This window comes from Pleurodeles waltl, chromosome 6 (assembly GCF_031143425.1).
Source record: "Pleurodeles waltl isolate 20211129_DDA chromosome 6, aPleWal1.hap1.20221129, whole genome shotgun sequence".
NCBI classification, from domain to species: Eukaryota; Metazoa; Chordata; class Amphibia; order Caudata; family Salamandridae; genus Pleurodeles; species Pleurodeles waltl.
In genome coordinates this window covers 585432123-585445719 of record NC_090445.1, presented here as the reverse complement: position 1 = coordinate 585445719, position 13597 = coordinate 585432123, and the positions used below count along the sequence as shown (strand labels likewise).

The 13597-nt window shown below is 42.1% G+C and overlaps 1 protein-coding gene across 8 annotated transcripts in view; it reads left to right on the top strand.

Moving 5' to 3' along the window:
- The window catches only part of ANKS1A (ankyrin repeat and sterile alpha motif domain containing 1A), an 823551-nt gene that overhangs the window by 741119 nt on the left and 68835 nt on the right, over positions 1 to 13597 (top strand). The gene's annotated exons all lie outside the window — the stretch shown is intronic.

The window sequence follows — 13597 nt, the reverse complement described above, 5'->3', positions numbered from 1 at the left end:
ACAAGCATGGTCATTGGATAGAATATGTGCGATGAAATATTCAAAACAATGGCAGTGGTGTGGAATTCCTATAGCCTGACGCCCAGGACATAATGTTAAAGGACTAGTTTTCATATTTATTTTGTCCTGGGACAAGTAGGCCCAACCCCCTGCAGCACAACTCTTTGGCTTCCAAGTGAAGGGGACTGTCTGCAGTTGAGGTAATATTTATGTCCATATGGCTGAGCGCTTTAAATAAATGTGGTAAGCTCCGACTGCAAAACTGACAGTGGTTCCACTAAAAAAAACATGTACACACAAGTTTGAAAAGTTTAACAATATGGGGCTACCTATAATGCTCCCAGAATGGTCTCTGATTAGATGCAAATGTTTGCAGAAGCTTGTAATCAAGATTGATTTGCTTTCAAAATAAAATGTTCAGAAAAAGAATGCAAGTAGAAAAAGAACATTTGATAAATTCTTGCGAAATTATAGGTACCAATTTTTTGAAGCATCATTTAGTAGAACGTGTTGTGCATTCTAGTATTTCCAAAAAAGATTCATAATGGAAAACCAGTGTAACCAGTTTCAACAAGTTTATGGGAAACATGAAAATAAACAAGCATTGACAAAGCCAACTGATCCGACAGTGGTGGTCAGTCTTTTGTTTTTGTCAAAGTGTGTCTTGTTTTGACTTGGCTTTTGTAAAACTTACTTCGATGTCGGAGCCGCAGGGCCCTCACCATTGTAACAAGCATTGGCAAGAACAGAAAAAAAAAGTTTGCTTTTTTTAAAAAAAAAGCACAGATTGCCACATTAGTTCCAGGCACTGAACAAAACTACTTTGTGTGCCAATATGCTCTTTATGAAAGAGCAGAATATTATCTATCATTCACAGTAAAGCCAGACAATAGAATTTTAATAAAAAACAAAAGGTCTTGGTTAATGCCGAGCCCAATTAGGGGACCAATTCTTAAAGAAAGTCACAAATGTGCACCCATGGTGAATGTCTTTGCATTAGTGCAGAATTATGGCTTTCATTAATTAACGAGAATTTACAGCAGATCTGGAAATCATACCCCAAGAAAATATTTGTGAACTGTATTTTAGCATGAGAAAATGTGCACGTATAGATTTGCTCATGCAAAAATCTATTGATCGTTTATAAGTTAATTTTCCCTCCAGCCACTTTGTTCCCAACCCTGGAAGAACTTCTACTTCTACCCTTGTCAGGAGTAAATTTCCAGCCTTTCTCAGTATGGGAAAAGATTAGAGCAAAGCTAGTGAAATGCCTCAAAACATGCATGTTAGAAGGTATGCACATACTCAAACGCATTCCAACCCTGGAACTATTGCTACTGCTTTCTCCAATCCCAGGATATAGATCTCTGGAAAGGTGGCAAAATAAAGAAACTGCTAGTACTCAAGCCCTACCATAGTATTAACCCTGACAAAATCAGAGGCTGTTATCAGATCTCTTGTATATTGAGACTTCCGCCATAATTTGTCACCACACTACATGGCACCAAAGGGACAAGAAGATTTTTTTACAGGACAAGTGGATTTATGAAGCATCCAGTCCCTTGGGCGAATAGATATTTTATTAAATTCCACACCCCTGCAGTCACAAAATAAAAATACAAACTTTAAAAATAATTCCGGAAGGTAGGTTGAATTCACTATTAAGGGGCCCAGAATTAATTATAGTGACTATGGAAAAACAAAATCAGGAAGTAAAGAAGTAAGACTCTCATGTTTAACTGTCCCTACATCATTTTTTTTAATAACCAAGATTTTATTGGAGTTCTTAGTTTTGTGATGCATGAGTAGTAACAGTCAAAGGGATATGCACATAAGCTCAATATAGTTAAAAAAAAATCATGAGGTGCGTTACATAAATCAGTATCCTTACAATTTATTGCAGCCCGTAATATGCACACCATTCACCTCAAATTTTACTGTTTCTTGGAGCAATCTCTAGCTTCATACATTGGTTCTTCCTTCTTGCCACACCAGTTCATCACCATTCGCCATGTGTCCAGAGCAGAGGGTTATACAGAACGCCAGTGTTTGGCAGTGTCTCTTTTGGCAAACAAGGTGGCTATCCCCAGCTGACTACTGTCCCCTCGGCTCCCTTCCACATCTTACAGAATTCCCAGTATTGTGACCAAAGGCGAGGGCTCATGTGCCCAGAGGACCTTTGATAGTGTATCAAAAATTCTTCACCAGTATGTTGAGAAGACTCACCAGGACAAAACCATGTGAAAAAATAATACTTTGAGTCTCAGAGCAGCAGAAACAGTTGTATGTCAGGTATTTATTTGTTTGCCATCAGCATACAGGTGTAAGGTAGGATGCGCTAGTATTTCAGTTGGCTAAGGGGTTGTCGTGAAGAGATAGCTAGCACCCTAGGGACATGCACTAAACCCTCCAGCCACTAACATCCAAGGGACTTACTGTCAGACCACCGCAAACTCACCAGTAAGTCTGCGGGGTGGCCCCGCAGAGACAATGTGGGCCCACTCCCCACTCCCCAGTTCCCACCACCTGCCTGTAATCTACCAGACAAGGAAGGAAGGTGGGGCTCAGGGGGAAGGGTCCTGGGTTATTTGTTAGTGAAGTCCCTTTATGAAACAGCTGGTGCACCCTGAATTAAAAAAGAAAGATGTCAGAAATGAAACGTGTCAGTACTCCTCCCAATGTAAACTTTCCACACTCTATTCCCCAGTTCAACAACTTGACTGTGAGAAGGTGCACATTTCAGATCCTCAGTTGGTTCGTCTTTGGGACAGGTTGAGGTGTAGAGAAGAGGTGTGTTGAAATGTTTGACCCCGAAGAAACCCAGGATAAAAAGGGTCAATAACTCAAACATATAGATTAAGCATCAAACATTCACAGTCATACCATCATTATAAAATGACAGATGAATAATAACCTTGGACAAGAGACCCTTTCATGAACTAAAGTCTGCACAAGAACGTTGATAAGTTAGTTAAATCATCACTAGTATCTGATATTCTCAATGTGGCACTTCTTGAGTAAAGTAACTGTCGATTAATGTTTGTATAGATGCAGGCAAGAAGCTCATAAAACATGTCAGGCATGTGCTTAAGACACTTAGTTACACTGTCACTTAAGGTTTTCTTATTGATGGTGTGCAGTTCTTGCGTGTTGTGTAGTGATTCGTTAATGCATGCACTGGGAAGAAACAATAGAATGATTGATAGGTGTGTAGGTCAGTTCCAAATATCACTGATGCAAGCACTCCGTGTATTTATATGGCCAATGGTAAATGCATGCATTAATAGGCACAACAGGTGATGCGTGCGCTGAGAGGCGAGATTTGAATCTCGAGATACTCGACAATAAGTTGATAGGCATAAAGGAAAGTAAATTGCGTTCCATGCGCTTATTGTAATGGCTTGCTCCAACGATACCGGTCTTCAAAGCAGCAGGCTGGAATTTAAAAAAAAATTCAAGCTATCACGTCAAGTATTTTAGATTCTGATAAGGACACGGAGGCGAGTATTATGCCTCTCTTCCTTTACTGACATAAAACGCAGCAGCCGATCACATTAGAAAAAACTTTAAACTACATATCCCAAGAGCATAAGCCCCCCTATTTCTCCAATCACATGCGTCTCCACTGTATATATGTCACTGTCAGTATCATCCGAACTCTCTGGAATACCAAACTACCTCCTGCAAGACGAATTGCGTTGCTGGAGACTGTATTACTTGGAACTGCAATCCAGTACTTCACTCCTCAATCCAGTCGAATTCATGCAATCCAGTCGAATTCATGTAACTTTGCTGTCAACACCTAATATAACAGGAAGTCGTAATAATACCAACGAAACCACCAACATAATATTAAACAGTGTGGGTAAAAAAATCACAACCAAACTTCATACATATTGATGTAAATACACAGAAGTCAGACCATATGAAACACATATGACTTTGCATGGGTGGGATAATCCTCGCCTTTGTGTCCTTAATAAAATCTAAAATTATTGAGGCGATAGCTAGAAAATGTTTAATTCTATGGCAGGACAGGAGGCTTCAAATTATGCTAGTTGAAAGTTGTTGCACCACTCTTGTCTCTACAGCTACAATTGGTTTATGATAAAATACTGTAAAAGTAGAATTAGAAGTCTAATCCACCGTGGCCATAACATCATCTTATCGTGTGTCCACAGAATAGGTCTTGGATGCCATAGCTCCCCACATAGAATGGAGTCCAAAGAGGCTGACATCTGTACCAGCTTCTCCAAGCAACCATTTAACCCAACAGGCCAAAGTAGCAGAGAAGACCGTGCCAAAACGTTTCTGTAGAGAAATAAGCAATTGTCCTGCCGCATCTCTTCGATGCTCACAAGTACAAGCCTCATATGCGTTTGAACACTTAACTGCACACTTTGTGATTATAAGGAGCTCAGGATAAGAAACACAACGTGAAGCAGTCTTTGTACGCTTGGAAATAGACACCCCGGAAGGTGTGAATACTCTACCGGCAAAATCCAGTGCTCTCACCTCCGAGATCCGTTTGCAGGATATCAAACATAATCTCAAAGCGAAAAGATCTTTCCGGCCCGTGCCCCATCGCTGATTGATAGCCCAAAATAATCCTGTTATGTAGTTTCCAGTCACTGGAGTTGTGAAGGAATCTCGAGTTCCAGTCTGCTCTTGCGTTGGACTTGCCCAGAATGTATTCCGCCATTACCGAAATCGGGTGTTCCAAGCAGTAATGCCAAAAGTCTTTGGCAGTCTCGGCTAGAAGTCTGGACTTCGTACCCCCTAGGTGATTTATGTAACTGAATGCCGAGATGTCCATTCTCAGGAGGATGCAACATTTCGCTGTGAGAGGGGATAAGGACCTGATTGCAAACACCCCCGCTAGCACTTCTAGACAATTGATGTGGTACCAGAGTTCCTCCTGTGACCATCTACCTCCAATCTCCACTGGACCGCATTGCCCTCCCCAACCCCAACAGCTGGCATCCAATTCTTTGATCACCTCTGGTTGTGATCCAAAAATGGCTTTGCTGTTCCAAGCATCCATGTGATCCAACCATCAGGAAATCTCCATCCTGGCCTCCTCCGAAAGCATTATCTGCTCCAGGTATGTCAACCCCTTTCGAAAAAATGTAAAATTATCAGGCGTTGAAGAGCCCAATAGTGTAGGGGTCCTGGAAATATGGCGTGAATAGACAATGCTAGAATGACTATTAGGCAAGCCATATCTTCAATGATCCCTAAAGTAAAAATAAAAAAAAAACATAGAAATTCACTTAAAAAAACAGAGATTACAAGGACGTTATAGTTAGGCTAACATTTTAAACATAGAAAACCATAGAAATTCACCATTCATAGTTAGATTAATCTAAATTAACTATAACTCGTGCCATAAGGTAAGTATAACTCGCATCCTTGCCATCTACTGTTAATTACCCCACAAATTACGTCCCTCATGACATCTTTGTTAACATCATTAATAATATCAGTGTATTTGTAGGAAAGTACCATTTTTCTAGCCTAGTTGCCCCTACTTTTTGCCTGGTGTCAGGATGTTTAGACTGTAGTTCACTGCGATCCTGCTAACCAGGACCCCAGTGGCTGTGCTCTCTTCTCTAATTTTGGTTGTTTGGTAACTTTCTTGCCCCACAATTGGCATACTGATGCACCCATGAAATTCCCTAGTATATGGTACTTAGGTACCCACAGCATTGGCATACCAGGGGTCTCTCATGGGCTGCAGCCTGTATTATGCCACCCACAGGAGCCCATGCAAACTGTGTCTGCAGGCCTGCCATTGCAGACTGCATGAAATTGTGCATGCACCCTCTCACCCACATAGTAAGGCTGGCCTTAAATCACAACACTTCACTTAAGCACTGTAAGTCAGCCCTCTGGTAGGCCCTTGAGCCCAAGGGTAGGGAGTATGTCCCTATGTGTGAAGGTACTACTTCATGAGCAGAGTATCCCTACAAACCCCAGACTCCATTCTCTGGGCTTTGTAAATGCAGGTAAGCCATTTTAAGACATCTAGTCAACACTGGTCAGTACGAGGAGTCCAGCTACATAATGGTTTCTCCGAATATAGGCATGTTGTCAGAATCATGCAACAACACCGATTCCAGTGTTAGTTGCATGACACCATGTACTCTGGGGGTTCCTTGGAGGATCTGCCTGTACAGCCTTCCAGGGTGTGCCTTGCAGCCCCCGCTGCTGCAGACTCCGAGTCACTGTTCTGCCCTGCTGCTGCTCATCCAGATCAAGAGGAGGAGGCAGAACAAAGGGTTTCCTGTAGGAGGGAGGTGTGACCTCATCTCTTTTCAAATGAGGTGTCTTTGGGCTAGGGTGGGGTTACCTTTCTGCACCACCATACTGCTTTGAAGGGCCCATTTGGTGCCCTCCTTGAATAAACCAGTTTGCACCAGTACAGGAACCCTTGGTCCCCGCTCTGGCGTGAAACCACACAAAGGACAGGGGAGTGTCCACCGCCCTGTTCAGCTCCTCCCCAGGGAGGTGCACAGAGCTCTGCCAGGTGGCCGGTTGATTTTGCCTTCTTGGAAACAAAATGTGCAGAGGTCCCTGGGAGCATCTGATGGTTAGGGCAGGTAGATTATGTCCCTGAACCCCTCTGATAGGTGGGACACTACAGAGAGTGACCAACCCCCTTTTAGGGTTACTTAAGGGCTCCCCCGTCCTCTCTACAAGGAACTCTCTGCAAGACATCTTCTGCTCCTGGCCTCTGAAACCACTGCTGGTCTGCTTGGGAACCGAGACAAGTCTGCTTCTGGTGGGAAGGCTCCCAATGCAACATTGTTTCTCTGGATCATGCAAAGAATTCTAGAACATCCAAGGCTGTGAATCCTCCAGGGTCACAAGGACTCTGTTTTCACCTGATAGCATGAAGGAATCTCCCTTGGAGTGAAGGAGTCACTCTCCTGCATCGAAGGGCACCTCAAGTCGACCGGCAGGTGAGGCCTGCTGTCCCACAGACATCGAAAGGCTCTGCTTCACATGTGGTGGTTCTGTGGCCTCCTCTGGGTCCTGCCCGTCTTCTGAACAACTTGGGAGACAGTGGGCTCCTGCCACTGGAATGGAATACTTGTGCACCGCAACTGTTGCTCTTGTCAAGGCTTGTTGGCACTTCCTCCAAGAGATAATCGAGCACAGAGAAGCCTCAGCCGCCAGCACTCTACAATCCGAAGATAAGCCTCTGTTCTGTAACTTCTGCAATGTGGGACTTCTATTTTGTTGTGCTGCTGAGGGTTCCCTGCAACTCCTTGTGTCCATCGTCTGTGGGTCACTCATGGGAGCTCCAACAAATTCTGCTGGCCTCCCTGTGTGCTGACGGCCAGCCCTGACTTCCCCTCAAGGGTAGAGTCTCCTGGATCTTGCTGGTTCACAAAAACTTGCAAATCCATCTTCAGCTCCTGCTTGCATTTACCAGAGCTTGTTGGTGGCCTCACTGGTCACTGACCCTTCCTGCAATCAGGCGACTAACGTGGGACAACTCCTAGGGTGTTCTGCAGCTCCAGGACCCCAGAGCTGGACTTCTTCTTTCCCCAACCTGCTGGAACTTCACCTCTAGGAGAGTGCGCATTTCCATCTGCACCACCTGGGCTCTCTTCCTTTTCAGGTCTTCTGTGTCCAGAATCCTTCCTTGGGTTCCAACGGCCTGGTCCAGGGTCGTGACAGCAGCTGGACAACCAAGGCCTCCGTCGACTTCAGCGAGGATTTGCAGCATCCTTTCACCCTTATGCAACTGGGTCCCCTGGTGTAGGTACTTCTGTCTTCTGGGTATCCTTGGGTGGGGACACTCTCCAACCTTCCTCCTGTCTGAGGTTCCTCGGGTCCACTGGGTAGGATCCTGAAAGTCACAAATTCCAACGGCGACCTCCCTGTGTTAATCTATGGGATGATTGGCTAGGTAGCCACTCTGCACTCGTTCGCTGGGGACACTTTATGGTTTTCGTTCTTCCCCAGCCCTTAGCTAACTACCACACTTACTTTGGTTGCGTTCACTATTTCACATTCCATTTACTTAGTATATGGTTTGCCCCTTCCCCCCAAAAGGGCCCTGTACATTTTATGCTATTTCTGCTTGTTCTTTGGTGTATATATTGTGTGTAGATATCTCCAAAGGGAGGTATACCAATGGTATTCTAGTTGTTAGTGCTGTAACAAATAATACTTTATTTTTGCAACACTTGTGTGGTGCTTTCTTGTGTGGGAGTAACTGTCTGACTAATGTGGTATTGCAAGTGCTTTACGTTCCTACTGGCTAGGCTTCAGCTGCTCGCCTCAGCTACCCCTAGAGAGCTTTTGCTATCTGGACGCCTAAACACTATCACTAAGGTTTGCCTGGACTCAGTATACATCATAAGTGTACACAATAAATGGAGCCAGCCTTAAAATGTGAGCCTAAGTATAACGTCCCTGTAACCTTTGTTTTTTTAAGTGAATTTCTATGGGTTTTATTTAATTCTATTTCCTAGCTATAGCATCCCTGTAACCTTTGTTTATTTCAGTGTATATATAAATAGATATAGATAGATATACAAACACACACAAATAATGTGTTTATATTGTTGAAATATCAATAGATAGAAATATATACCTTTGCCATTGAAGCATTTCCACAAAATTGTGTGTGTGTGTGTGTGTGTGTGTGTGTGTAAAAAAGGTTTTTATTTGTTCAATGTTTACATCTCTGCATTCCGTGGTAAAGACTTTCATTGTAAAGGCATAATTGTTGGAATAAATTTTGTTGTAAAAGCCTTTCTTTGGAAAGATGGTTTCATCACAACGCTTGCATTAGAATGCCATTCTCTGTAATGGTATTCGGGATTCGGTCATACATCCACAGACAACAGCCCTGAAAGGCCAAAAAAGATAATGTATTTCAGTAGAGAAAAATGCTTAAAAAACTGTTTTTGTTGAATACAGGTTTGTAGGAACTCCTCTCCTTTTGACACGTGGCAGTACATCTGTGTGTGTAGGGGGAATTGAGATCAGAGCTCAGAGCGTGGTCCCCTCATTAGCTAGAAAGCTGTTTTCAGAACTTTCTACTGAGGCTTGACCTTATTAATAATATTCAGTCGCAGTGGGGCTCCTAGTTTGATGATGGGGACTGATTTAAAGTGTGTGAGCCTTTCAGTGTTTGAGAATCTACACTTCCCCATAGAATATTGTTTTTGTTTCAGGAGAGAACACTGTATGAAATAAACATACCAGACAAGTCTGTTAAGCATCATAGTTTCTTGTATTTTGCTAGTAACCCATGCAAGACTTGGGATGAGATATCGCCAATGACATTTGAGGGCTCACACGTCACAATACATGTGGTATCACATTTACATTTTTGTGTTGGTGACTTGGGAATTTCAGAGAATAGGTTCTGGCTTTTCCTGACTGTCATACACTGGTGGTAAGATGTTTCCCAGTGACAAAGCGAGGAGCACACATTAAACTCTGAAAGCATGTGGTATTTGTTTGAGAGTGATATAATGTTCAGTACCATTTAATGGAGCTTAGCACATTAAAACTGACAAAGGCAACCTGTTTACCGTCGCTTTAGGGGAAACATTTAAGTTTTCAGCAAATTCAGAAGAGTGGAATTCTTGAATCCATGCAAGCGGTGATTTTATGATGTTGAGCAGCTCGGAATATAGTCTCCATGTATGCTGCTCATTTAGAAGGTGGATGTTTTCAGTTGGCTTCACAAATCCGTGATTTCCTTACTTGCTAAGATATTTGGTATCCACAGGTGGATCTGTTTGCAGCTTACCAGAGCACAGTGTATGCTGTTGCTGGCTTATGGAAATGACTTTCTAAACATACAGGAAAGTTTGGATAACCTTGATCCTGATATCCCTTAATTTGCCTGTGTGGATTGTGTATGGAGCTCCTCCTTCTCAGTTAAGGTTATTCACACAGATTGCTAGTTTTCTCTTCCTTCCTGTCCCAGCAGATACTTAGAGGGCTTCACCTAAACATGTTCAACCTGCAATTAACATTCTAGGCCTTAGAAGAGCTAATATATTAGAATCGCGATTGGTCTAAAACATAGTACCTGATGTCATGGGATAAGTGTGAAGGATGTTGTGCAATCTGAGAGCCAGTGGGTCATTGTGCACCACAGTTTATAGCCATTACTTGCGTCATCATATGTTGTAATTGACTTTCCATTGCAGGTGTCTATAAAGAATTGCAAGGCTCCTTCTGTGCAGGGATATGTGGTGGGCGGATTTGACCATTTTAATTATTTATGATACAAGAGGTCTCTCAAATTCTGATTAGCTTGAAACTGGTACGGTCTTTGGTGATGTCCAGTGAACATATCCCTGAAGGTGGCTTATCTGTTTGCATTAGATTTGTCTAGAAGGATGAGTGAGCTTTGTCAGCTGACTCTTGGCTTTTGACAATGTGCTTTTGAATGTAAAGCCAGCTTTTCCTCCTGTAATGGTTATAGAGTATCATTTGAATCGGTCTTCGCTGAAGCCAGTAGTCATTCTGCTGCCACATCTCTTTAAAAAAGGAGAGCTGTATAGTGTTGTTCCCAAGCAACCCTTCATTCTATTTTGTGATCTAATGGATACCAGATGAACACCCTGCTTTTCGTGGCTTCTGCAGTTTATGCAAAAGACAGAGCTGTTACAGAACAGAGTATATCACATTGAAGTTTGTTGTTCATTAAGGACCGCTTTCAGGATGGCAATACGATGCCACCTTTTTGGGTCATTACACATGCTAGTGGAGGGAGGGCAGCCATTACTACATGCATGACAGTCTTGTCTTTGCAGAATGACACTACTCCGTCATCTATGCCCTTACTTGCAAAATGTCTTCTTGAATCAGATGCCAGGACAGAAATGTTACTTGTAAGGTTGGTGTTTTGGCTTTTTTCATGGGTATCTGTTTTATAGTTTTCATACAGCATTTTATTGTGTCCTACTAGTAAGTAAATGAAGTATAGATGCTTTCTTATTCTGTTAGCAATATGGTTTTTCCTTATTCCAAGAAGGATGCATTCATCTTAAAGATTGCTTTCCACAGTTGCTCAATAATCCGAAATATCTGAGTGAAACACCTCCTTTGATATATTACTCGCTTTACATAAATGCCCATTATTCTTTGCCGGTTGTTTCTTATTGGTGGGGGACTGTGTCCAGTACTTGTGGCTGCATCTCTCATCATCAGTTTAATCCTAAGCAGGGAGTGTATGTTATACTTTGTTAGGTTTGTTTCTCCAAAGATGGCATCTAACATGAACACTACTACAGGCATAATATTTGCCCTTCTTTCCAAACCCCTCCCATTGCTATGCAGATTCAAACCGTGCAGAAGTGTCCCTCCTCTACATTAACTCTTACACAGTCAGATTCACAGTCTACAGTGTTTTGAACTATTTCACTTGCTTGTGGTACATCCTTTGATTTGTACTCCTAGGCTTGCCTGGATTATGACTGCATCCCCAGGACAACTAAATTGTTTTCCATTATGCTTTGTCTATTCATTTGATTGGTTCGCAACAAGTGTACTGTATTTCAAAAAGGATGGTTCTAGACTCTCTTTCCCGGTAGAATATTGGTATCCAGCTGTTAATTCTGGTACCACCCTACAACTCAGATGATTCCCAGTCTAGGACATGTAACACAGAATGCACAATAATTCTTTAGCTACTTTTGTTGTGGTCCTTCCTGAGCTTCTCAGAGGTATCAATCACATTGTGTTCAAAACGTATCCCCTTAATTTTGAGACCACAGTCGGGTCCTAAATTATAAAACTCAAGCAAGAAAGCTCAGTCTTTATCCAACCCCTCTAGTGGCATCTTCCTTGCAAGCCCACCCTTCCATCCCAACATGATGGCTGCCTCTTCCTGTATCTTGTATACCCCATGCGTGAATAGCTTTATAAATGTTTTCCTTAGTCATTATCTTTGCAGGTGGATCAAGGTTCCCTCCATAAACGTGCATATAGTAATTTGTAACTGTTATCTGTGATGTCCAGTAATAATTCCTTACATTAGTAAGTAAATGCCCCCACATATACTTTTTCATACACAAATTCCCCAATATTAATCTTTCAAAGATCATGAATCCACTTGTGTAGTAGAGTCAATGCAAAGAAAAGGTTAAGTGCCTTTCATTACCGTTGTTTTGATGAACATTCCATAAATTCTTTGTCTCCTGCCTAGCTGGACTCAGCAGATTGGTTTTCCCAGAATCATTTCTGCGCCATCAGGAAATATGACAGTGGAGTCTTAACCGGCAAATGAGTTACTTCTGAGACATCGAACCTGTGTAAGAAATAGCACATTCATCCAAACCAGCGCAACCAAACATGTGCAACAATGTCTTCTGTCATTCATCATGTCTGATCATGTGGGCACCAATTTCTTCCCAGACAATTTAGAGAGGGATGGATATGGTGTGTGATGAAACTTGAAATGAACATGTAGGAAAGTAATAAGGTATGGATAATCACGCTGAAGAAAAGAAACAGATAACATTTTGGGAAATTCAAAAGCTCTTCACAGATTTTGAAGGTGCCATTTGGGTAATACAGCAGGGATAAGCATGCAAATTTACATTAATCAAGAAGCAAAGAGAAGATGTTTAACAAGTACTTTATGGCACTATGTGTAAATATTATGAAGTGAATAGTCAAACGCTAACTGTGACTGGAGTGGATGCGTGAGAAAATTGAAGAAGGCATAGCCAAGAGTTGAAGCAAAACAGCATAGACTTACTTCATGGAGGATAAGTAAGAAAGCTGTATACATCCAAAGTTGAATTGCAGCCTGACAGGATCACATACATTTAGCAACTGTCATCAAGGGTGTAACCGGCAGAAAGCAGCTGGAGAATAGAGTAAAATTCAAGCTGAAATAAACATGAAAGGCAAGAGGAGTGGGGAAAGAGGTGATACCGGCATCCAGGACATAAACATACACCCTCATAAAGGAGACAAATGATGATGTTGATGACCAAGCTAAGGGGTGAACGTGATTAACATAGCATTAACCCATGAAAATGTTGGACTTGAAGAAAATATCATGTTTATCCATTCTGTTGAACGCTGCCAAAATCTGGACACCTGAGAAGATGAAAGTTTCAGACACTGAAATACTATGAAATTCACATTGGAAAACAGATGAAAATGGAAAGTTAAGAAGAGAAGCTACATGTTCATCCTGACATTTGAAGTGAATGATGAGAAATAGGATGCTGGTTATGTTAGATCAAAAGCAGAGTAAAGAACAAATACAAATTTGTAAGATGAAATAAACAATATTGAAGTGAGCTAGACAGGATGGGTAGGCAGGAGAATAGATGAAGAGGGCAATTTGAAGGTGTGGGACTCTGATGCAAGAGATAAGTTACAATGGTGGGTGGCTTCACAGTGCTAGTGAATAGGAAGACTCATGATCAAGAGAGAGCAAAGTTTGGCGAAGTAGGTAGAGGGGAGTAACTGAGCGAAGCATAGCAATCCAGAGAAAAAAGAGCTTCATGAGAGCGAGTAAAGAGAAGGGTGACCATAGTAGATGTAAGAAAGAAAGCATGGTTGGAAGTTGGTAGAACTTGAAAGTTACTGCTTGTAT